Raw genomic sequence first — 27625 nt, forward strand, 5'->3', positions numbered from 1 at the left:
TCAAGACACCAAACTTAGAAATCTTTCATGTTCAGACACTATGAATGCAAGAATACATATGAAAAACAAGAAAAGACACAAAACAAGAAAACATCAAGATCAAACAAGAAGACTGGCCAGGAACAACTTGAAGATCATGAAGAACACTATGAACGCATGAATTTTCGAAAAATGCAAAATGAATATGCAATTGACACCAAACTTAAAAATTGACTCAAGAATCAAACAAGAAACACAAAATATTTTTGATTTTTATGATTTTATAATTTTTTTTTTATTTTTCGAAAATTATTTGTGAAAAAGAAAAATAAGGATTCCAAAATTTTTAATATGAATTCCAGGAATCTTGCACTCTTAGTCTAAAGCTCCAATCTGAGGGTTAGACATGGATTAATAGCCAGTCAAGCTTTAGCATGTAAATCAGGTGGATCAGGAACAGCAGCAGGTGGATTAGCAACAACTAGCTTGCTCTTGATAATGTTGGGTTGGAAGCCCCAGTCCAAATAAATTTAGACATAGCTTTACAGCCAGCCAGGCTTCACATGCATCATGAAACTCTAGAATTTATTCTTAAAAATTCTGAAGAACATAATAAAAATTTTTGAAAAGAATTTTTATTTTTTTCGAAAATAAAGGAGAAATTTTTTTGAAGATTTTTGAAAAATTTTTTGAAAATAAAACAAAAAGAAAATTACCTAATCTGAGCAACAAGATGAACCGTCAGTTCTCCAAACTCGAACAATCCCCGACAACGGCACCAAATACTTGGTATGCGAAATTGTTACTCTGAGGTTGTAAAATTTGTTGTTCGTTCTCTCCCCGGCAACGGCGCCAAAAACTTGGTATGCGAAATTGTTACTCTAGGGTTGTAAAATTTGTTGTTCGTTCTTTCCCTGGCAATGGCGCCAATAACTGGTACACAATACCATGGTCCAAACATAGCTTTACAACTTCGCACAACTAACCAACAAGTGCACTGGGTCGTCCAAGTAATAAAACCTTACGTGAGTAAGGGTCGATCCCATGGAGATTGTTGGTATGAAGCAAGCTATGGTCATCTTGTTAATCTCAGTCAGGCGGATATCAAATGGTTATGGAGTTTTCGAATAATAATAATAAATAAACAGAAAATAAAGATAGAAATACTTATGTAATTCATTGGTGAGAATTTCAGATAAGCGTATAGAGATGCTTTCGTTCCTCTGAATCTCTGCTTTCCCGCTGTCTTCATCCAATCAGTCTTACTCCTTTCCATGGCAAGCTGTACGTAAGGGCATCACCGTTCTCAATGGCTACATCCCATCCTCTTGTGAAAAAGGTCCAAATGCTCTGTCACAGCACGGCTAATCATCTGAGGTTCTCGATCATACTGGAATAGGATTCACCCTCCTTTTGCGTCTGTCACTACGTCCAGCACTCGCGAGTTTGAAGTTCGTCACAGTCACTCAATCCCTGAATCCTACTCGGAATACCACATACAAGGTTTAGACTTTCCGGATTCTCATGAATGCCGCCATCAATCTAGCTTATACCACGAAGATTCTGATTAAGAGATCCAAGAGATATTCATTCAATCTAAGGTGGAACGGATGTGGTTGTTAGGCTTGCGTTTGTAAGGGAATGATGATGATTGTCACGTTCATCACATTCATATTGAAGTGCGAATGAATATCTTAGAAGCAGAATAAGTTGAATTGAATAGAGAAACAGAAGTACTTTGCATTAATTCATGAGGAACAGCAGAGCTCCACACCTTAATCTATGGAGTGTACAAACTCTACCGTTGAAAATACATAAGTGAAAGGTTCAGGCATGGCCGAGAGGCCAGCCCCCATGTATAAGGAAAAACGTTCCTTAGACATGGGGTTTAAGTTGAATTGAATAGAGAAATAGTAGTACTTTGCATTAATTCATGAGGAACAGCAGAGCTCCACACCTTAATCTATGGAGTGTAGAAACTCTACCGTTGAAAATACATAAGTGAAAGGTTTAGGCATGGCCGAGAGGCTAGCCCCCATGTCTAAGGAAAAACGTTCTAAAGATGATTCCAAAGATTCAAAATACAATAGTAAAAAGTCCTATTTATACTAAACTAGCTACTAGGGTTTACAGAAGTAAGTAATTGATGTATAAATCCACTTCCGGGGCCCACTTGGTGTGTGCTTGGGCTGAGGTTGAATGTTACACGTGCAGAGGCTTCTTTTAGAGTTGAACGCCAAGTTGTAACGTGTTTTTGGCGTTCAACTCTGGTTCGTGACGTGTTTCTGGCGTTTAACTCTAGACTGCAGCATAGAACTGGCGTTCAACGCCCTTTTGCATCATCTAAACTAGGCCAAAGTGTGGACTATTATATATTTCTGGAAAGCCCTGGATATCTACTTTCCAACGCAATTGGAAGCGTGCCATTTTGAGTTGTGTAGCTCCAGAATATCCACTTTGAGTGCAGGGAGGTCAGAATCCAACAGCATCAGCAGTCCTTCTTCAACCTCTGAATCTGATTTTTGCTCAAGTCCCTCAATTTCAGCCAGAAAATACCTGAAATCACAGAAAAACACACAAACTCATAGTAAAGTCCAGAAATGTGAATTTAACATAAAAACTAATAAAAATATCTCTAAAAGTAACTAGATCCTACTAAAAATATGCTAAAAACAATGCCAAAAAGCGTATAAATTATCCGCTCATCAAGGAGCAACAAAGGAAAGGAAGAGACATAGAGGAGCTCAAGCACTCCATAAGATCTTCAAGTGGAAGAACTAGCCGCCATCACTAAGGTGGACCTGTTCTTTAATTTCCTTGTTCTTATTTTTCTGTTTTTCGGTTCTTATGCTTTATGTTTTGTCTATGTTTGTGTCTTTATTACATGATCATTAGTGTCTACTGTCTATTTCTTAAAGCTATGAATAATTCCATGAATCCTTCACCTTTCTTAAATGAAAAATATTTTCTGAAAAAGAAAAAGAAGTACATGAATTTCGAATTCTCTATTGAAATTAGTTTAATTATTTTGATGTGGTGGCAATACTTTTTGATTTTTGAATGAATGCTTAAATAGTGCATATTTTTTATAGTGAAGTTTATGAATGTTAAAATTGTTGGCTCTTGAAAGAATAATGAAAAAAGAGAAATGTTATTGATAATCTGAAAAATCATATAATTGATTCTTGAAGAAAGAAAAAGCAGTGAAACATAAAGCTTGCAGAAAAAAAAGAGGCAAAAAAAAAGAAAGAAAAAGAAAAAGCAAGCAGAAAAAGACAATAACCCTTTAAACTAAAAGCCAAGGGTAAAAAGGATCCAAGGCTTTGAGCATTAATGGATAGGAGGGCCCAAAGAAATAAAATCCTGGCCTAAGAGGCTAAATCAAGTTGTCCCTAACCATGTGCTTGTGGCATAAAGGTGTCAAGTAAAAAGCTTGAGACTGAGCGGTTAAAGTCGTGATCCAAAGCAAAAAGAGTGTGCTTAAGAGCTTTAGGCACCTCTAACTGGGGACTCTAGCAAAGCTGAGTCACAATCTGAAAAGGTTCACCCAGTTATGTGTCTGTGGCATTTATGTATCCGGTGGTAATACTGGAAAACAAAATGCTTAGGGTCACGGCCAAGACTCATAAAGTAGCTGTGTTCAAGAACCAACATACTGAACTAGGAGAATTAATAACACTATCTGAATTCTGAGTTCCTATGGATACCAATCATTCTGAACTTCAAAGGATAAAGTGAGATGCCAAAACTGTTCAAAAGCAAAAAGCTACTAGTCCCGCTCATCTAATTGAAACTAATCTTCTTTGATAAATTTGGAATTTATTGTATTTGCTCTTCTTTTTATCCTATTTTGATTTTAGTTGCTTGGGGACAAGCAACAATTTAAGTTTGGTGTTGTGATAAGTGGATAATTTATACCCTTTTTGGCATTGTTTTTACATAGTTTTTAGTATGTTTTAGTTACTTTTTATTATATTTTTATTAGTTTTTACTTAAAAATCACATTTCTAGACTTTACTATGAGTTTGTGTGTTCTTCTGTAATTTCAGGTATTTTCTGGCTGAAATTGCGGGACCTGAGCAAAAATCTGATTCAGAGGCTGAAAAAGGACTACAGATGCTGTTGGATTCTGACCCTCCTGCACTTGAAGTAGATTTTCTGGAGCTAGAAAGACCAATTAGCGCGCTCTTAATTGCGTTGGAAAGTAGACATCTTGGGCTTTCCATCAATATATAATAGGCCATACTTTGCCAGAGATTTGATGGCCCAAACTGGCGCTCAAAGCCAGCCTAAAACTTCCTGGCATAAAACGCCCAAACTGGCACCAGAATTGGAGTTAAACGCCCAAACTAGCACACAAGCTGGCGTTTAACTCCAAGAACAGCCTATGCACGAAAAAACTTCAATGCTCAGCCCAAGCACACACCAAGTGGGCCCCGGAAGTGGATTTCTGCACTATCTGCACTTAGTTACTCATTTTCTGTAAACCTAAGTTACTAGTTTAGTATAAATAGCACTTTTTACTATTGTATTTAGAATTTACAATCTTTGATCACTTTTGATCTCTGGACGTTTAGTTCTTAGACATTTTGATGCTGGCCATTCAGCCATGCCTAGACTATTTTCACTTATGTATTTTCTACGGTGGAGTTTTTACACCTTATAGATTAAGGTGTGGAGCTCTGCTGTTCTTCATGAATTAATGCAAGTACTATTGTCTTTCCTTCAATTCACGCCTACTTTTTCTCTAAGATACTCACTCGTACTTCAATCTGGAGAATGATATGATCCGTGACACTCATCATTATTCTCAATTCTATGAATGTGTGCCTGACAACCACTTCCATTCTATCTGAGCTCAACATAGTCATTGGGTGACAGCTTGAGTGCGTATCGCTTGGATATCTAATACACAGACCGAGTCCTTGAGATTAGTATCTTTGTGGTATAGGCTAGAATCATTGACAGCATTCTTGGGATCCGGAAAGTCTAAACCTTGTCTGTGGTATTCCGAGTAGGATCTAGGAAGGGATGATTGTGACGAGCTTCAAACCTGCGAATGTTGGGTGTAGTGATAGTGTGCAAAAGGATCAATGGATTCTATTCCGACGCTAGCGGAAACCGACAGATGATTAGCCATGCGGTGGCTGTGCCTGGTATTTTTCATCCGAGACGAGAAATCCGACAGTTGATTAGCCGTGCAGAAATCGTAGAGGACCATTTTTACTGAGAGGATCTTAGAGCTTGCCATGGAAGGGAGCACGCATGATTGGAATAAAGCAGTAGGAAAGCATAGGTTCAGACGCAACAAAGCATCTCCAGACTCTTATCTGAAATCTCCACCAATGAATCACATAAGTACTTTATTTTATTTTATGTTTTATTTATCTTTTAATTATCAAAACCTCATAACCATTTGAATCTTCCTGACTGAGATTTACAAGATGACCATAGCTTGCTTCAAGCCGACAATCTCCGTGGGATCGACCCTTACTCACGTAAGGTTTATTACTTGGATGACCCAGTGCACTTGCTGGTTAGTTGTGCGGAGATGTGAAAAGTGTGAATCACGATTTCCCACACCATATATATATATATATATATATATATATATATATATATATATATATGCAAACCTAGATAAATGCAACTAGAAATTCTAAAATAACTAGTAATAAAAGAAAATGAAACGTGAAAGTGTTGGAGTTAGAAATTTGTCACCCAAAATGGCCGATCGGTCGGACGACCTCCCCACACTTAAAAGTTTGCACCGTCCTCAGTGTATTCAAAGATAAGTAAGGGGGTATGGTGACTTTCTAGATTGCCACCTTCAGTTGGTGGATCAATCGGTTGTTACATGGTCTTTCTTCCTCCGCTTCCCTTTTGCTCATGGTGCGTCTGTTATGAAAAATAGAAAATAATACCATAAGATAATGAAATACAAAAGCATGGAAGCATATATTGTTGGAATGAGGTAATGAGCACTAGAATGAAATGAGTGAATTCGTTTGTGACATTGATGAAATTAGGTGTGTGAATTCTAAGTTTGGGCGCAGTTTAGAACTCACACGCTAGCATTTAAAAGAGGCATGCACTCCACTCGTCTAGTGGGCTTGAGATGCTTCAAAGAAAACTTGTAAGTGAAAATAAACAAACAAGTAGTGGAGAAGCATAAAAGCATTCAAGCAAAAATCAAACAAATGTGAAATGGATAATGAATGGGCATAGATTGATGTGCAAGGAAACTTAATGAACAGAATAAAATATGAAACTTACACACCAATCAATGACACATATGTAAGTTTGTTTGCATCACCTAATTGACATAGAAAGTTGAGGGCATGGATGCTATGGAACTTAGGAAAAAGAGATAGAAGTTGAAATCCATCATATAGCAAGCATAGTCCACAAAGCTTAGAAAGATAAAAAATATGTCACTAGGTAAGCTTATGATCCAATTCAACAATTCCAAAATCTCAATGCATAAAAAAGGTGACGTAAATAAAGATGAATCACAAACAAGCATCACCTAACAAAAAAATGCATAGATTAGAACCAAATTGCGTAACTATGGATGATGAATGCATGGTGGCCAAAACATACAATTCAAAAGAGTTAAGATGCTTGAAGGCAATTTACAAGTACTTGGTATATGAAAATGTTAAGCATGAAGAACTCAAAACCAAGTAACCAAATACAACCTCAATGAAGAAATCCAACAATGAACATTAATAACACAAGGACAGCAGAATAAATCATTTGTCCAACACTTAGCACGAAAAATGAAAAATTAAATAAAAAGTAAACTAACTACATAGCTAACTAATTAACTAACTAATGGTTCATAGTGGTAAGTGGTGCTGGTGGATAATAGGTGGAAGAAAGAAAGAGGAAAAGAAGAGAAAGGAAATGGAAAGAAGAAAAGGAATGGGATATGTGAAGTAGGGGCACCCACGCGTAAGCGTGGGGGTGGTGAAGATGGTGCGCTGCGTACGCGTCGAGGAGACGTACGCGTGATGGTCAGGTGCGATGCGTACGCGTGGGTCACGCGTACGCATGGGTGGAAATTGTGCTAGAGGCACAATTCCAGCACCAAACGCGCACAACTCTCGGGTTTTTGTATGGATGCTACGGCATCAGGGTGTCACATGTACATGTGGGCGGTTGGAATTCTGGGGTTACGCGTATGCATGGGTCATGCGTACAAGTGGCTGGGTGCTCTGTTTTTCAAAATTTTCTAAGTTCTAGCACCAAACCAAGAATTCTAAACATCCAAACAGCTACCAAAACACCATCAAACCTTATTTAACATAGAAGACTACCAAACAAACTCAACAAACTACACAAAACAAGAAATTAACCTAATTTTACCAATATTTACAAAAGAGAAAAATCAAAATTGTTTCAATGGTGGGCTGTCTCCCACCTAGTACTTTTATTTATTGTCCTTAAGTTGGACTTGTGGGAAGCTCTCATCAAGGTGGCTTGTGCTTTTATTCATCTTGAAACGTCCACCAATGCTTGGACTTCCAATAAGGTCCATTCATCAAAATTAAGATTACCAAGCTTTGATGGAGTTCTTCACAAACTAAGGGCTCCCAAAACTGATCCTCATGTATTCCCGGCTCCAAAATCTTGTTTCTACACCCATCTTCTAATTGATAATCATTATTCCACGTGGGTGGTATGCAAGATGGATTCTCAATAAAGCCTTCAAACAACTTCCTAGACCCAAGCAATGTAGCATGACTCCAACCTTTGCAGTTCAACCTTGACCTCTCAACCACAATGAACTTTGAATATTGTTTCCAACCACTAACCCTCTATCTTTTTCTCTTAAAGCCACAAAGAGCTCTGTTCACACCTTGGGCCGAGCTATCCGACGCGAGATGTTCAGTGACAAAGCGACCGACCTCTTCAGGTCAGGCTATCCGACCTCTTCTCAAAGAGGTCGGCCAAATCGACAGCAAAGCCCAATAAAGGGCCCAAATAGAGGAACACGACCCAAATCCACAGGCCGTCCAAGCCTATAAAGATAAGGGCGGTTCCCTTGAAGATAAGCTGACCTCAACTCAAAGATAAAGATAAGATAAGATAACTAACTTATCTTATCTAGAAAGGTCACTCTACAACCACTATAAATACACTGGAGCACCCAGGTATAACTCATACTCTTATTCTACTAAAAACCTGCTTAATACCCGTGCTAACTTAAGCATTGGAGTCTCTTGCAGGTACCCCCACCCTCCGTTGACCAAGGATCAGAAGTGCAGCCAGTCCAACAAGTCAGACACAACAGCCCCGGCCGCCACCAGCTAGCCAGACACGTCATCTTCGACCAGTACAGAAGATCTCATCCGAGATCGGTCTACAGTTTCAGGTAACCCTTGAAACATTGGCGCCGTTGCCGGGGAACCTGGAAGTCATCTCATCCCATGGCGGACAACCATGACAACGACCACAATTCAGATCTAGAGGACAGAATGTCACACAAAAACGCGGACGCTACACCAAAAGATACTGCAGAATCTAACAGAGACAAAAACTCATCAAATCCAGGAGTAATAGAAGCACCTCAAAATCGTTTAAAACAACTTGAAAAAGAAAGCCAGCATCAACGAGAAGTTGGCAAGGATCTACAAAGAGAGGTAAGGCGACGTCGAGAGCTAGAAGATAAAATCCTACAACTCGAAGCCGATCTCAAAGCAAAGGCTACCCGGACCACCCCTGAGGACAATTCACGCAAAGATCAAGATCCATTCACTAGGGACATCATGAAAACTAAAATTCCTAAGGACTTCAAACTCCCGGATATGACGCTGTATGATGGCACTACAGATCCCAACCATCACCTCAGCAACTTCAGAAGCAGAATGTACCTCACCGACGCCTCGGACGCGGTTTACTGCAAAGCTTTTCCAACGACCCTCACAAAGACAGCAATTAGATGGTTCGACAACTTACCTCCTAAGTCCATCTCAAGCTTTAACGACCTAGCCAAAAAATTCCTGGCCAGATTCTCCATCCAAAAAGACAAGGCCAAGCACGCCCCCAGTCTACTAGGAATCAGGCAAGGAGATAGGGAAAGTCTTTGCAATTACATGAGAGATTCAACAAAACAGGCCTTGACATACAAAGCTTGCCAACAGAGGCTGCCATCATGGGCCTCATCAATGGCCTACGAGAGGGACCTTTCAGCCAAACTATATCGAAGAAATATCCCACATCTATGGATGAGGTGCAGGAGCGAGTGGAAAAATATATCAACATGGAAGAAAACTCTCAGTTGGGAGAAACTTCAAAATCCGGATTCTCCTACCGAGACAAAGATAAAGAATCCAAAAAGAAGGAAGATCGACAAAGGGAGAAAATTAAAAAATATCATAATTACACCCCTCTTAGGGTATCCCTGGTAGATGTCTACAAAGAAGTCTGCCATACGGAAAAGATACCCCCAGCTCGACCACTAAAAGGCAAAGGAGGAGGAGGAAATCGGAACGAATACTGTAAATATCACCGAGTCCGAGGACATTCCACCAACGAATGCTTTGACTGGAAAAACATCATAGAAAAATTAGTAAGAGAAGGAAAACTAGATCGGTTTCTGGCCACCCGAGATGATGATCAAAGAAAGAGAAGAAGGGATGAAGATGTCGGATGAGTCGAGCGATCACCTCGTACGCCAGAAAGACATGTCCATATGATACACGGAGGATTTGCAGGAGGAGGAAACTCCAAATCATCCCGCAAAAGATATCTCAAAGAAGTATATCATGTCGAAGGAAAGGAGGAAGCTCCCGACATCCCTGCAATCACATTCACCAAAGAAGATGCAACCGGTATCATCTCAGGACACGACGACCCCATGGTCATCACCATCATACTGGCAAACGCCAATCTCCACCGCATATTAATAGACGAAGGGAGCTCCACCGACATCTTATTCAAAACTGCCTTCGACACGCTAGGCTTAGAAGAAAATGAGCTTAGAGCATACCCTAACAGCCTGTTCAGACTGGGAGATACCCCAGTACAACCGCTAGGATACGTGTCACTACATACAACCTTCAGAAAAGGGAACCAATCCAGAACACTCAAGATAGACTACATCGTGGTCAACGTAAGTTCAGCCTACAATGCCCTAATAGGTCGGACAACACTAAATCAACTCGGCACAATAGTCTCAACTCCACATCTATGCATGAAATTCCTAACTATAGAAGGGATAGCTACAATAAAAGCAGATCAAAAGATGGCACGCCGCTGTTATAACGAAAGTCTAAACCTCAGAGGCAGAGGATAAGAGTTCCATACAATTGAGCTTGGTGGAGTTCAAAGACAAGAAGAACTCCATCCACAGCCCGAAAGAGAAATAGAGAAAGTTCAGATCGGAAATACCTCAGACAAAACAACTAATATTGGCACGATCCTGAAGGGAGACACAAAAGAATTACTAGTACAGTTTATACGAGATAATGTCGATCTCTTCGCATGGAAAGCTGCAGACATGCCAGGCATAGACCCCAAGCTAATGAGTCACAAGTTGGCAGTCTATCCAGGATCTCGGCCGGTACAATAGAGACGAAGAAAACTTGGGCCAGAACGATCCCAAGCTGTGGAAGAACAGGTACAAGCACTACTGGAGGCAGGATTCATAAGAGAAGTCAAGTACCCACTATGGCTAGCTAACTTCGTCTTGGTGAAAAAATCAAATGGGAAATGGCGAATGTGCACCGACTACACCAATCTCAACAAATCCTGCCCAAAAGATCCTTACCCACTCCCAAGTATCGACGCTCTGGTAGATGCTTCATCCGGATATAGATACCTCTCATTTATGGATGCATATTCCGGATACAACAAAATCCCCATGTATCCACCAGATTAAGAAAAGACCTCGTTTTTAATGCCAAAAGCAAATTACTGCTACATTGTGATGCCTTTCGGTCTCAAAAATGCGGGAGCTACGTATCAAAGTCTAATGAATAAAGTCTTTTCAGATCATATCGGAAAAATCATGGAAGTCTACGTGGACGACATGTTAATAAAGACACAAAGCGAAGAGACATTACTGTCCGACCTGGCTCAAGTGTTCGACACTATAAGGAAGCATGACATGCGACTCAATCCCGCAAAATGCACCTTTGCAGTAGAAGCGGGCAAATTCTTAGGTTTCATGCTCACACAAAGAGGAATTGAAGCAAATCCGGACAAATGCCAGGCCATACTCAACATGAAGAGCCCAACTTGTGTCAGAGAGGTACAACAACTCAACAGGAGATTAGCAGCCTTATCCAGATTCTTAGCGGGATCAGTAATAAGATCTCTCCCCTTCTATGCCACTTTAAGGAAAGGAAAGAAGTTCGAATGGACAATGGAATGCGAGCAAGCCTTCCAGGATTTCAAAAATTTCCTGGGACGACCACCTATCCTAACTCAACCATGAGAGGAAGAACCACTCGTATTATACCTTGCGGTAGGAAGTCAGGCAGTAAGCTCAGCACTGGTTCGAGAGGACGACAAAGGGCAACAACCTGTATACTTCATTAGTAAAGTGCTGCAGGGATCCGAGCTGAACTACCAAAAAATAGAAAAGTTTGCCTACACTCTCATACTGACATCTCGACGACTTCGCCCGTAATTCCAGGCTGACACCATTAAGGTTCGGACTGACCAGCCAATAAAAGCGATACTGCAGAAAACAGATTTAGCAGACAGAATTTTACAATGGGTAGTCGAGTTATCCGAGTTCGACCTCCAATATGAAGCTCGGACAGCCATCAAATCACAATACATGGCCGACTTCATTGCTGAATTCACAGATACCCTGGAAACTCCCACAGAATAGAATCTCTACGTGGACGGGTCTTCAAATAAGACTGGAAGCGGCGCAGGTGTGATAATAGAAAGCAACCAAGGAACCCAAGTTGAGCTTTCCCTCAAATTTGGGTTTCCAGCCTCAAACAACCATACAAAATATGAAGGGTTACTAGCTGGTTTGAAGCTGGCTAAGGAGGTTGGAGCTAAAAAACTCAACATCTTCAGCGATTCACAAGTAGTCACCTCACAAATAACAGGGAGCTACCAAGCCAAAGATCCCACCATGAAAAAGTATTTGGATAAAACCAAGGAACGGCTCGGACAACTCAGGGAATATAAGATCTGCCACATACCCCGCGAACAAAATGCTCGAGCTGATGCACTCTCAAAACTAGCCAGCACCAAACCAGGGGGCAACAACAGAAGCCTCATTTAGGAAATGCTGCAAAATCCATCAATCTCGGAAGAGGAAAAAGTCCTAGCCATAACAAGTCAGGATCAAGTATGGATGACCCCCATAATTAATTACCTCAAAACAGAAACACTCCCCGCAAATGAGAATGAGGCAAAGAGGTTAAAACAGGAGGCTCAGTACTACACCATCATAAACAACACCCTATATAAAAGAGGGATTTCAATAGCACTACTAAAATGTGTGCCGACCTCCAACACAAGGGAAGTTTTAGAGGAAGTACATAGTGGTATTTGTGGTAATCATCTCGGAGCATAAGCTCTCACCAAAAAAGTACTCCGGGCGGGATTTATTGGCCAACTCTACAAAAGGAAGCTACAGAGTTTGTAAGGACATGCCCACCATGCCAGAAACATGCCAACTTTTACATCATCCCGCCAGAAGAGCTCATCAGCGTAACATCGTCTTGGCCATTTGCAAAATGGGGACTCGATCTTCTCGGACCCTTTCCCCAGGGATCGGGACAAGATAAATTCCTCATAGTCGGGGTAGACTATTTCACAAAGTGGATCGAGGCAGAGCCCCTAGCCAGCACCACTGCTCAAAGGAGTCGGAAATTCCTATATATTGTCACAAGGTTTGGGGTTCCATACTCCATCACTACAGACAGTGGCACCCAATTCATAGACACGGGCTTCAGAAAGTTAGTAGCCGACTTAAACATAAAACACCAGTTCACCTCCGTTGAACATCTCCAAGCCAATGGACAAGCCGAAGCAGCCAACAAAGTCATATTGGCTGGGCTGAAACATAGACTGCAAAATGCAAAGGGAGCCTGGGCCGAAGAACTTCCACAAGTCCTATGGGCATATCGAACAACGCCACATTCCACCACAAACGAATCACCATTTTGACTAGCATACGGAGTGGAGGCAATGATCCCAGTAGAGGTCGAGGAAAGGTCGCCTAGAGTGGTTCATTACAATGAGGAAGCCAACTCCCAACTTCAAAGGGAAGAGCTCGACCTACTTCCTGAAATCCAAGAAAAAGCTCGGATCAGGGAAGAAGCACTAAAATGTCGAATGGCTTCCAGATATAATCAAAAGGTAGTACCGAGAGGTTTCGCTGAGAATGATCTCATCCTAATCCGAAATGATATTGAAACAACTCGACCCGGAGAAGGAAAGCTGGCAGCAAACTGGAAACGACCCTACTGAGTCATAGAAGTACTTAGGAAGGGCTTCTATAGACTGTCCGAACTCGAGGGACGAGAGCTTCCCAGATCATGGCACGCCTGCAACCTAAGAAGGTACTATAGCTAGAGAAGGTAAAAGATCTCATCATAGGATGCACTCTTTTTCCTGAAAAGGTTTTTTAATGAGGCACCAAGTTGAGATTCAGAAATTATCCGACTTAAAGGGATGAAAAAACTCCCACATGTATATATTTACACTTTCTTTTAAATAAAACATATTTTAGATATTCTACAAATTTTCAAGACGCATTAATCTGAAGCATTCATCGTTCGATTATAAAGCAACAGATCGGCAGAAAAGTGTAAAACAGATTCACTGCACGATCACAATAAAGACCAATAGAGATGAAAATGCGATTCATCTAAAGGTCGACCAAACAAAGATAGAAACCACCTTCTACAAATCGGCAAGATGAACACAGAATAATGCAAGAAGTTATCAAAAGTGATCTGGAAAAAGAACCTGACGAGGTCTTATGGATTGCTAAATAATAACTTAAAGACTGACCGACGTTAAAAAGTCAGACCAAGTCAACCCAAGTTATCAGCAAATCCCTGGAAAGAGGTCTGGACAACCCTATAAAAGAGGAATTGCTATAACTTAGAAGAGATCGACATAAAGAAGTTGGTCTCCTACAACGGACAAGTTATAAAAGTAATCCCTGAAAGAGACCTGACAAAGGTCCAAGAAAGAGGATTACAAAATAACTTAGAAGAGATCGACAAAAGAAGTCGGTCTCTTACAACGGACAAGTTATAAAAGTAATCCCTGAAAGAGACTTGACAAAGGTCCAAGAAAGAGGATTACAAAATAACTTAGAAGAGATCGACATAAAGAAGTCGGCCTCCTACAACAAACAAGTTATAAAAAGTAATCCCTGAAAGAGACCTGACAAAGGTCCAAGAAAGAGGATTACAAAATAACTTAGAAGAGATCGACCTAAAGAAGTCGGTCTCCTACAACAAACAAGTTATAAAAAGTAATCCCTGAAAGAGACCTGACAAAGGTCCAAGAAAGAGGATTACAAAATAACTTAGAAGAGATCGACATAAAGAAGTCGGTCTCCTACAACAAACAAGTTATAAAAGTAGTCCCTGAAAGAGACCTGACAAAGGTCTAAAAAAGAGGATTACAAAAATAACTTAGAAAAGGATGACGCAAGAAGTCGGTCTCCTACAACAAACAAGTTATAAAAGTAGTCCCTGAAAGAGACCTGACAAAGGTCCGAAAAAGAGGATTACAAAAATAACTTAGAAAAGGATGACGCAAAGAAGTCGGTCTCCTGCAACAGACAAGTTATAAAAGTAGTCCCTGAAAGAGACCTGACAAAGGTCCAAAAAAGAGGACTACAAAAATAACTGGAAAGAGGACCAACGTAAAGAAATCGGTTATGGATGGCCAGAAATAAATACAAGTAAGAGCTAGAAAACCGAAACACGAGTTGGATCCCCACATCCACAAAGGATCCAAGCTACAAGCAATAAGTACAAAGCAATCTAAAGAGGCCGAGCAGCAAGGTTTCAGCATTCTCAAAACCCAGAAAGGTGCCAAGACAAGTGCAAACAAACATGATATAAAATGAATTATTATAAACAAGCTTCAGGATCAGGCCCAAAGCTTGAAAGCTACTTGTTGTTTTTTCAAAATAAAAAGTTGCTAAACAAGCAACTAGAAGGAGTATCAACAATCAGCAAAATATTCAAATTACAGAATAAAGAGTTTAAAAAATCCCACAAGTCGGGCTATCTACACAAACATCCAAGAAAAATTAGCTAAGATCGGGAGCCTTCTCGGTAGCATCAGTCTGGGGTGAAGGAGGGCGAGCTTGGAGAGGCACTGCATCCACCGTACCGTCGTCTCTATTCAGAATTTGACAATCAAGATCTAATTCTGGACGAGCAATCCTAGCAGGAGGAACTATAGAGGTCGACACTTTAGCAGCAGGCGCAGAGGGAGGTTCGACATCATCATCATCTTGGTCGACGCGGACAATCTTACCATCCATCACAATGTTGTCCAAGCTAAAAAGAGTAAGATCGACCTCAAGAGTGAGAACTTGAACCTGCTCCTTCAAATTATCATAAGCAGCGTTTACGCTGCCGACAAGGTGACCTTGGAGCTCGGAATAGTCAACTCGGGCAGACTCCAACTCATCCCTCAGACGTATCACCTCCCAATAAGATGTGACATAACTATATTTATGCCTCAACGCAGTGGTCCTCGGCCAATCTCACAGAAGCCGCCAGGGCAAGAGAGCTAGCCTTTTCGTTCTCCAGATCCATCTCCAGTTTGGCTACTTTTACCTCAAGCTCCTCTTTCAAGCCCTTCCTCTGGTCGAATTCCTGTTTTGCCTCCTCCATGAAGGCTTTGGTGGCATGGAGAGGAAGATTTTGAGCCGTTCGGTACAAGGCAGCTCCCATATGTGCCATTTTTACACTACTCCGAGTTATAAAGTCCAAATGACAAAGAAGTGATACATCATCCATAGGGAGGACACCGTATGGACCGATCTGCTGATCTACGAACTCGACCGCGTCAAAATCAAGGGCATCAAGGTTGAAAGTCTCAATTGTTTTTTGTTTCTTGTTGGGAGGAGCACCAGAAGTAGTAGCGGAAGACTGCGGAGGCTCGGCCAGGCGAACCCTAGGAGTGGGAATTACCCTCCTCGGGCCAGAAGATCTCGGCACGGGCGGCTTCACCGGAACTTGGGAAGATCCCTCTCCCACCACCTTGGCCGAGATATTTTGAGCAGCTGCAGCCTTCTTTGCTTTCTTGTAGGCCTTCATGGAATCGTTGTTTTTCGACATCTCTGAAAATACAGAATCGACTACAGCAATGGGTTACAATTACAAAAAGAAGAAGCAAAACTAAAAAGCAAGTATAGAAACAAGTCAGACACTACCCAAAGCAGTTCGAATCAAAGATGGATCACTCAAAAATCTTTTCATATCAAGATGGGGTGGTTCCCCCCATAAATCTTCAAGAACAATTACAAAAGCCCACTCAACCTCGTCAAGCATCTCCCATGTAATACGAGACACTCTCACATTCTTTTGCCATTCTAGAGGAAAGGCAGGCTCATCATTTTCATCAAGAAAAAAGGGGCGGGCCCCCTCAACAGCACGGACTCGGAAGAAATAATTTTTAAAATCTTTAAAAGACTCATCGTACATGGCAAAAACTTTATGCCCCTGGGCCGACCTGAAAGAAACCCAGGAAGCTTTCCTTTTGGAAGACCCTATGGGCTTGGCAGAAACAAAAAGATAGACGAAAAGAGTCTGAGAAGGTGTTATGCCTAACTCTTGGCAAAGCAGCTAAAAAATCTTGATAAAACCCCAGGAATTCGGTCTCGAAAGCAGTTAAAGGAAAGGTAATGTCAAACTGGCTGAAGAAATATTCATAGGCGTAGAAAAAGGGACGCTCCCCCTCGACAGAAGTAGGAAAGCAAACCCTCTCGTCAGAGTCGGGTGCCACAAGCTCATAATCTCTCTCTCGGGCACCACCACCACAAACCCTATGACGTTTCCTCAGCTCTACACAAAACTCAGCATCCACAACAGAGACACACATTAAGACAAGGGAGTCCAGCCAATCGGACATCCCCTCGGGAACTTTAGAAGACATCTCTACAATGTTATGACGAGAAGACATGAGGCCAACTAATCCTACAATAAGAAAAGAAGATCGGATTACTAAAAAAACATCTCAGACGAGGGGCAAAACAACTCGACTAATATGATACAGAAGAACAAACAGAAAAAGAAAACCCCAAGACTCAAACCAAAGCCCTGGGGCATCCTTTGGAGGCAATAACAAAGCAATGATTCAGGAAAAATCTACAGTTTACGTCCATCTCTCAAACAAGAAAAGTCAAATCACAAACATTTCAGAAAGACAAAACACAAAAAGTCATCAAAGCCACTATCTTTTTACAGTCTATCAGCAAAAAGCATCGACAACATCAAACACGCCAAGCGGAAATCGTCAAAGGCATAACCTTTTTTCAGAATCAAACAAAATCATCATCAAAGGCACAAACAGAAACGGTGATAACATGCAAAAGCCTTAAGAACATCAAGCAACAGGAAAGATGAAAAGGTTCAAGCAAAAGGGCAAAGAAACTCCCAGAACACACATTACAACAGCAATCAGGCACAGCAAAAGCAGAAAGATCCAAACTTTCTCCAAATAAAATCAAAACTTTTTCAAAACCAGACAGTGAAAATGACATGAGAAAGGAAGAAAAACTAACCTGAATAGAGAAAGAAGCTTCAAAGGAGATTGAAGATGGAAAGATGGAATCATCCAGAGAATTGCCAAAATGATGATGAGGCAAAATGCAGGCGAAAACAGAAAGTGAGAAAGTGAAGGGAGAAGTTACAAAGAAAGACGAAGAAGAGAAACCATTTTTTGATCGTGAATTCCAAAAATAAAAGCCAAAGAAACGGGCAATCAAAACCAATTAATGAAGGTATTTAAAGCTTCGCATATTTCCAAAGCCAAAGCGCTGATATAAAAACGCGCGCTCTTAGAGGAAAGCGTTCCACATTCAAAAAGGTTCTACAAAAGAAATCGACAAAATGCTCGAGTTCGGCTTCACTAGAGAAAGATCGAAGTCAAGGACTCTACCTCAAAGCAGAAGACTGAGCTCGAGCAGGGGCACTGTTTACACCCTGGGCCGAGCTATCCGACCCGAGCTTTACTCTTATTCTACTAAAAACCTGCTTAATACCCATGCTAACTTAAGTATTTTGGTGAAAAATAAATTTCTCCTAAAATGCACAAATCTAACCGGCAAGTGTACCGGGTCGTATCAAGTAATAAAAACTCACGGGAGTGAGGTCGATCCCACAGGGATTGAAGGATTGAGCAATTTTAGCTTAGTGGTTAAATTAGTCAAGCGAATCAAGATTTGGTTGAGTGTTTTGTGATTTGCAGAAATTAAATTGCATGGAAGTAAAGAGAATAGGGAATTAAAGTGCTGAATCTTAAAGAACAAGAAATTAAATAGCAGAAACTTAGAATGCAAGAAATGTAAATAGCGGAATCTTAAAGTGCAAGAAATGTAAACAGCTGGAATTGTAAAGGGAATTGGGGATTGGATTTGCAGAATTTAAACAAGGAAAAGTAAATTGCATCAAGCAGAGAAGTAGAAGAAGGTTTGGGTTAGATTGGATCTTGAAGCAGAAAAGTAAATGAACATGAAAACAGTAAACAGAAAATGTAAAATTGGGAAATTAGATCTCAGGACCCAGAGACTAGAAAACCAAGTCTAGATCTCAATGCCTTCCTAGATCCAACAAGAAATTGAAATTGAAATTCAAAGAGAGTGGATGAAGAGCAATTAACAGAAATTGAAATTCAATCAAGCAGTAAACAAAGCAGTCAGATCCAAGGTTGAGATTGAAATAGAATTTCTTCAATTCTCCAACCCAAAAATCCAAGACAATTGTAATTGAAATTGAAAGCAATAAAACTGAGAGGAAGAGAAGTGTATTCTCCTTCCCCAAGACAAAGAAATTAAAGATCACTCAATATCAAAAGCTCTCCGAAAACTATTATGAAAATTCCAAAAGAAAAGCTCTCCGAAGAACTTGAATTCTATCCTATTTATACACTTTCTTCCAATAATCTTCAAGCCTTGAGTTGGGCCTTTGCTCTTGGTGGAATTGGGTTGAAAGAGGCCTTGGTTGATTGCTCTTGGAGTTTGAAGAGGAACTAAAACGAACCAATTGAACCGGGTTTGAGTTTTGCAAAAGTTGGACCAAAAGTTTGAGCAAAAGTTAGGGGGCTAACTTTTGCCCAAACTTTTCATATCAGCAGCTATATCCATCTGATACCAACGTTGGTGCCAAAGTTAGGGGTCTAATTTTGGCCCTAACGTTGGCCTTACCTTGTGCTCTTGTGGCGCCAACGTTAGCCACCAAGTTAGGGGCTAACGTTGGCGCAAACTTTTGCTCCTCCCCTTGTGATTTTCATGTGCCAACGTTAGCCACCAAGTTAGGGGGCTAACGTTGGCGCAAACTTTTGGTGCCCAGGGAGGTTTTCTTCATGCCAACGTTAGCCTCAAAGTTAGGGGCTAACGTTGGCGCAAACTTTTGGTGCCCAGGGGTGATTTTCATGTGCCAACGTTAGCCTCAAAGTTAGGGGCTAACGTTGGCACAAACTTTTGGTACCCAGGGAGTGATTTTCAAGTTCCAACGTTAGCCCAAAAGTTAGGGGCTAATGTTGGGGCTAATTTTTCACCCAAAAGTTTGTGCAAAAGTTTGAGGCTAACTTTAGGTCCAGCTTTTTGCTTCCTGGTTCAATTTCACTTATTCCATTGTCTTCTCTTTACTCCTAGCTATTCCTTCTTGCTTCAACCTTTCTCCAAGCTTTCTTCACCTATCATTAATCAACCAAACACATCAAAGCTATGCTTAAAATCATGAGATATTCATTCTTTCATAATATGTAACAATTATAGTATAAAACCTCATGAAATAGCATGAATTCATACATGGTTGATTAAATCAAAGGAAACATGAAAATCTACCTAATTGGCTTGCTTGTGGCTCAAGAAAGTGCATAATTCTAATGAAAACAAAAGAAAAAGACTAGTTAAAATAGGCTAAGATGACCTGTCATCAGGTACCCCCCACCCTCCGGCGACCAAGGATCAGAAGTGCAGCCAGTCCAACAAGTCGGACATAACAGCCCCGGCCGCCACCAGCCAGCCGGACACGTCATCTCCGACTAGTACAGAAGATCTCATCCGAGATCGGTTTACAGTTTCCAGTAACCCTTGGAACAAGCTCTAAGTTGCCCATCTGTCTCAAGAAAACCATATTCAAGTGGGATTATAAAGCTTAGAGATAAGAGGTTTACCCACTTGAATGAAAGGATGGATGGTGATGCCTTGGGGAGAGCTGTTTCCAATGGCCTTACAAGCTCCACTCCCTTGTGTTTTTCCTTGATTACTTCCACCTCTAGGCAAGTTTCTTCAACTTCCACCTTTTCCTCTTGCTTGACAACTTCTTCAAAACTTTCTTCTTGGTAGCTTTTGTCCAATTCAATTTCTTCTTCATCATTTACCAAGGATTTTGGAGGTTGTATATTGATGAGCGGATAATTTATACCCTTTTTGGCATTATTTTTACATAGTTTTTAGTATGATTTAATTACTTTTTACTGTATTTTCATTAGTTTTTATTCAAAAATCACATTTCTGGACTTTACTATGAGTTTGTGTATTTTTCTGTGATTTTAGGTATTTTCTGGCTGAAATTGAGGGACCTGAGCAAACATTTGATTCAGAGGCTGAAAAAGGACTGCAGATGCTGTTGGATTCTGACCCTCCTACACTCGAAGTGGATTTTCTGGAGCTACAGAAGCCCAATTGGCGCGCTCTCAATTGCGTTGGAAAGTAGACATCTTGGGCTTTGATGGCCAAACTGAAGTTCAAAGCCAGCCTAAAACTTTCTGGCGTAAAACGCCAGAACTGGTATAATTCTTGGCGTTAAATGCCCATTTTGGCACCCAGGGTGGCGTTTAACTCTAACCTTGGGCATATGCACGTGAAAGCTTGAAAGCTCAGCCTAGACACGCACCAAGTTGGTCCCGAAAGTTGATTTCTACGCTATCTACACTTAGTTACTCAATTTCTGTAAACCTAAGTTACTAGTTTAGTATAAAAACTACTTTTAGAGATTCATTTTGTAACTCATGACATTTTACACGTCATATTGTATCTTCTACAGAATGAGTCTCTAAACCCCATAGGTGGGGATGAGGAGCTCTGCTGTGTTTCAATGGATTAATACAATTACTACTATTTTCTATTCAATCACGCTTGATTCTATTCTAAGATACTCACTCATACTTTAATATAGAGAATATGATGATCCGTGACACTCATCATTATCCTCAACCTATGAACGTGTGCCGGACAACCACTCCTATTCTATCTGAGCTCAACGTAGTCATTGGGTGATAGCTTGAGTGCGTATCTCTTGGGTTTCTAATCTACAGACCGAGTCCGGGGGTTAGAACCTTCGTGGTATAGGCTAGAATCATTGGTAGCATTCCTAGGATCCGGAAAGTTTAAACCTTGTCTGTGGTATTCTGAGTAGGATCTGGGAAGGGATGACTATGACAAGCTTCAAACCTGCGAATGTTGGGCGCAGTGACAGTGTGCAAAAGGATAAGGGTCCTATTCCGACGCTAGCGGGAACCAACAGATGATTAGCCATACGGTAGCTGTACTTGGTATTTTTCATCCGAGATGAGAAATCTGACAGTTGATTAGCCTTGCAGAGATCGTAGCTGGTATTTTTCATCCGAGAGGATCATACAGCTTGCCATTGAAGGAAGCCATGCGTGTTTGGAGAAGAAGACTGTAGGAAAGCAGAGATTCAGACAACAAAGCATCTTCAGAACCTCAACCTATTCCTCATTACTGAATCAAAAGTACCATCTATTTTATGTCTTTTACTTTTCATAAACAAAATCATTTTATTATTAATCCCCTGACTAAGATTTACAAGATAACCATAGCTTGCTTCAAACCGGCAATCTCCGTGGGATTGACCCTTACTCATGTAAGGTATTACTTGGACGACCCAGTGCACTTGCTGGTTAGTTGTGCGGAGTTATGTGATAAACCCCAATTTTGTGGTTTATCTTGTGCTTAATTTTGGGGATTTTCTCACCTTTTCTCACATTTATTCAATGAAATAGCATAGTTTTGCAATTCTCACTTGATTTGTGATTAAATGTGAAAACATGCTTTTTAGGCCTTAAAATAGCTAAATTTAACTCACTTTGATTCCATTCGATACCTTGAAATGTTTGTTGAGTGATTTCAGGTTCATAAGGCAAGTATTGGATGGAATAAGTGAGGAGAAAAGCATGCAAAGTGGGAGAACTCATGAAGAAATGAAGGAACCGCAAAGCTGTCAAGCCTGACCTCTTCACACTCAATCGACCATAACTTGAGCTACAGAGGTCCAAATGAGGCGGTTCCAGTTGCGTTGGAAAGCTAACATCCAGGGCTTCAAAATGATATAAAATTTTCCATAGTTTCCTGACGTATAAGGGCGCGCACACGCCATGTACGCGTGCATATTGATGGAGCACGTGGTTCACTAAAGTGAAATCATGGCCAGCGATTTTGCAGCTCATTTTGGGCCCAATCCAACTCATTTCTGATGCTATTCCGTGTAGAATTCAAGCTTGAGCAATGGGAGAGCAATTGTTTTGTAGTTTTGGATCTCTTTTTATGAAATTTATGTTTGATGTTCTTTTAATTGTTGAATTGAGTTGTGATTTACTTTCCTTGCAATTAGTAGTTGTTAGATTTTACTATTTCTTGCACATTTACCATGCTTTCCATTTGTACCCACCAAGTGTTTGACAAAATGCTTGGTTGGGCTTTAGAGTAGATTTTGAGCATTGTTGGCTTGGGAAGAGTAATTAGGCAATCTTGAGTCATTAATACCCAATTTTGATTGGTGATCTAGAGTTGTTAGTTAATATGATTTCCATTGACTCTAATCTCTTGCTAATTCCATTAGTGAGTTGATTAGGACATTTGGATTGAGGTTAACTAGTCTTGTTTGACTTTCTCTAATGGAAGATAACTTACACCTTCTTCCAATATTGGGGATGACGAAATAAGATAAATTCTTGTTAAGTATTGTTATGATTAATGACTAGGATAGAAAGCCTATGATCTCAAACCTTGCCATGAATGTCTCTCTTTATTAATTGCTTTCTTTAATTGCTTGTTTGAATTACTTTTCTTGCCATTTATTTTCTTGTCCTCTTATCAAATCAAACCCCCCTTTTTGTTCTTCATAGCCAATAATTGACCACTTCATTGCAATTCCTTGTGAGACGACCCAAAGTTTAAATACTTCGGTTAATTCTTAGTGGGGTTTGTACTTGTGACAAAACCATATTTTAATTTGATGTGAGAGTTGTTTGTTGGTTTGGAGCTATGCTTACAATGAAGTAATTCCTTTCTTTAGGAAGAAAATCTAGACCAACAACATGTTTCGTATCAAATTAATGGCGCCGTTTCCGGGGAATTACAATGGTGTTATGTTATTGGCTATTGTGAATATTGTGAATATGCTTGCCTTTTGCTTATTTGTTAGTTTTTGTTAGCTTTAGGACTTTGTTTCTTATTTTTGTTAGCTCTTGTTTTTATTTGCTATTATGAATTTTCACCACTTTGGCTATGAGTTTGGTTCAAACTATGTTGTAGGAAATAGAAGCTTCAATGAGGATGTGCATCAAGGATTTGGAAATCAAAGGTGGGAGGAGCCCCGAGCTTATGAACAACCTTCTTGGCAACAACCTCCTTCCGAACCAAGCTTGACAAAAGTTCTTGGGGACATGACCACTATCCTCACGGAGATACACAAGGACCAAAGGGCATTCTATGCCACCCGAGCCGTCCAAGCGTCACCCCAACATAACTACTCTCTAGATTCTCATGGGTATAATCTTAATCCTAATGCATATCCACCTAGTGTGTGTGATGATCCTTATCGTAGTTGTCAATCACAATCACAATCACCACCACCCTATGCCTATGAACTACCTCCCCAACATAGTTTTGAACCACCGCACTCATAAGCCTCATACCACCAAACACCTCCATATGATCCTAACCCATATCCACCATACCAACCACCTTGTGAACCATATGAACCATATGAAGAACCCCCCCAATTCAACCCCCAATACCCTCAAGAACCACCACCTCACTATTCTTACCAAGATGAATTACCTCCCATATATGATAACTTTCAAGCACAAAATAAATTCCCCTTTCCACCATAACTCTCTATGGAAGAATACCCATATCCATCAATCCAAGAGAAATATGATCCTACTTATACTAGCCAAGTGGAACAAGAGCCAATGGATCATCTCAAGGAAGCAATGGATCGGCTTCAAGCAATAATCCGTCAAAAGGAGCAAGAGGAAGCCCAAAAGAGACACAAAACTATCGAGGATAACCTTGCCAAAATTAAAGCCGCCTTGGACTCACGGGACTCACGCAACAAGCAAAGCATCTCCATGGATGATTGTGAGAAATCAACCAAAGAAAGGAGCATAAAGGAGATTTTAGAATCTCAACATGAGAACAAGGAGATGGGGTATGTCTTGCAACAAGTGGAGAGTGAAGAGATTGTTAATGAAGAAGAAGTGGTTGAAGAGCTAGGAAAAGTTGAACAAGAGGTGGATTCCAAGTTTGGGAACATTTCCACATCAAGTGGTGTTGTTAATAATTTTGTGGAAGTTGTTGAACCTTCTTCCAATGTGCTTGAATTTGATGTTAAGGAAGGTGCGCAACCTCCTAAGCATATAATGAATGATGAAGAATTGAAAGAAGGTGAGCAAGCAACAAATCTTCCTCTTAAAGATGATCCCACACCAACACATGATCCTTTGGTATTTGAGGAACCTTCTCCTATTGATATTGAGGTAAATGTTGAGATAAGTTCTATATTACCTCCAAGTTGTGACGTGAAGAGTGGAAAAGAACTAGAAGAAGTTGGTGAAGCAATAGTTGAATATGAAGAACTTTGTCAAGAAGAGGATGATCAAGAGGCAAGCACCACCAATGAAGAATGTGTACAAGAAGTTGGTGGACAAGGAATTGAAGCTGAAGAAGCTTGCAAGGAGGTGGAGGCAATCAAGAAAGAGCACAAGGGAGTAGACCTCGCATTGTCTAAGTGTGGGGAGGTCCCCCTTCCTAAGTCATCATCCAACATAACATTCAAGTGGGTAAAATTCTTATCTCTAATCTTACTTTCCCACTTGAATATGGTTTGATTGAGAATGATGGGCAACTTAGAACTCTTTGTGGAACTAAGAGTAAGAGGGAGATGGTTAGTGGTTGGAAACATCACTCTAAGTTCATAATGGTTGCATCCTCAAGGTTGAATAGCAATGGTTGGTGTAGAACCAAATTGCATGGGTCTAGGGGAATGTTTGAGTGCTTAATTGAGAATTCTAAGGTCATGCCACACAATTGGAATCATGATGATCAATTTGAAGATGGGTGTCAAAACAAAGTGTGAGATCCCGAATCGCACAAGGAGAATCAAATTTGGGAGCCCATGGCTTGTGTGGAACTCCATCAAGGCTTGGAGTTATCATATTTGAAGACTAAAGCTTATTGGAGATTCAAGCATTGGTGGATTTTCAAGGATAGCTTCAAGCACAAGCCACCTTAAGAGGAGCTCCCCATAAGTCTAACTTAAGGACAATAAACAAAAGTGCTAGGTGGGAGACACCCCACCATGGTAAATTCTTTTCATTCTTCCCGGTAATTAGTTTAATTTTATGTTTTGTTGAGTTTGTTGAGTATAATTGGTAGTTTAGTAGGTTAAATAATGTTTTATGGTGTTTTGGTAGCTGTTTGGAGGTTTAGAAGGCTTAGTTTGGTGCAAGAACTTGGGAAAATTTTGAAAAATAGAGCACCAACCCGCGCGTGCGCGCACCTGGCGCGTATGCGCGCCTTAAGCATTCTCGACCATCCATGCGGACGCGCCATGTACGTGTACGCGTGGATGCAAAAATTCTACCCCCATCCAAAAACCCGAGAGTTAGGCCTGCACTGTGCGGACATTGGGCCTAAGGCACAAACGAACCCGCGCATACACGCCGTTGACTCTAATTGCGCAATGCACGCGTACGCACGCTCTGCGCGTGCGCCGATAGCGCTACCTACCCCTCTGGTACAAAAACCAGAAAGTTATGCCAATTTTTTGCCTATTTCGTGCCTTCGACTGACGCGCAGGCGCACTCCACGCGTTCGCGCCGATCGCCACCTTCATTAGGCACGCGCCGACGCACTATGCGCGTCCGCGTCGCAAAAAAAAGAGTTTTTTTTCTCATCTTCCATTTTCTTTTGTCCATTACATTCGTATACTTTTATTCTTTGTATTTTCATTTTGTTTTTATAACTCGTTTTTACCTTCTTTTTTGTTTTGAGGTTCTTATTTGAATAATGGTGTTGAATTTTCTTACTCAATTGTTGAAAATTTCTTGGTTAATCTTGGTGCTTCTTGACTTGTTTGATATTGTTGGGTGATGAAACTTTTAAATCAATGCTTAATCTTGTATGACTCTTATATTCTTTGCGCATTGATATGGACTTGCATGTCTTTCATAACACACTCTTTCTAGTCGAACTTTTTGCTTTTGAGTGCTCTTGATGCTTTGACTTTACTCTTGCATCAAGTATTAGTTAATATGCCTTAGCTTATATTGTTTTCTCACCCACATGTTGTAGCTACCATGTAGTGATAACCTTACTCTTATTTGGCATTAGCCCTCGCTTATGTTTTATTGCTTTGATATCTTCGTTGTAGGCTTAATTTCCTTTCTTTCTCTTTCCTTTTAGGTTGGCCACCAAGAAGGAAAGGAATGGAAAAGCTTCAAATGGGACAACAAACAAGTTCACCTGCACAACCTTTTGAAGAAGCTCATCCATTGTAGCAACCCGTCCACCTTGCTATTCTTTGCACGCACCGAGGACGATGCAAATTTCTAAGCATGGAGAGGTCGTCCGACCGATCTCCATGGGTAACAATTTCTTTCTTTCAACACCAATTTTTAATTTTTGTCTTTGTTAGATTGGTTGTTGCATTGCATGATAGATTACATGCTAGTTATAATTTGCACATATTCTACCACTTCTTTTTATGTTAGGACTACTTGGTTAGCGTGATGATTTCTTTTCCAAGAAAAATTGTTTTTAGGGCACCCTACCAATTTGAAAAAAAAATATTTTTGTGACAAACTTGCTTGAAGAATGTGTTTTGGAACATGGTTTTTGAGCTAAGAACACAAGCATGTGAGTTTTGAGCCCAATTGTGTGGTTACATCTTATAACTACTTATTTTCATTCTTGTGTGCATTATTCTCTTTCTATGATTGTAATCTTTGATTTGTTTGATTCTTTATGTCCATTATTCCATGTATACATGCATTTATATAATTGAGGCCATCATGTCATTTAGCTTACTTACCCAAATAGCCTACATTTCATCAACCATTGTTAGCAAATTTTGAGCCTATTTAATCCCTTTTGTTCTTAATGTTAGCACATCACTACCCCTAAGTGAAAAACAATAAATGTCCTTCATTTGGATCT

This window comes from Arachis ipaensis, chromosome B6 (genome assembly GCF_059453495.1).
Source record: "Arachis ipaensis isolate K30076 ecotype BB chromosome B6, ASM5945349v1, whole genome shotgun sequence".
Taxonomy (NCBI): Eukaryota; Viridiplantae; Streptophyta; class Magnoliopsida; order Fabales; family Fabaceae; genus Arachis; species Arachis ipaensis.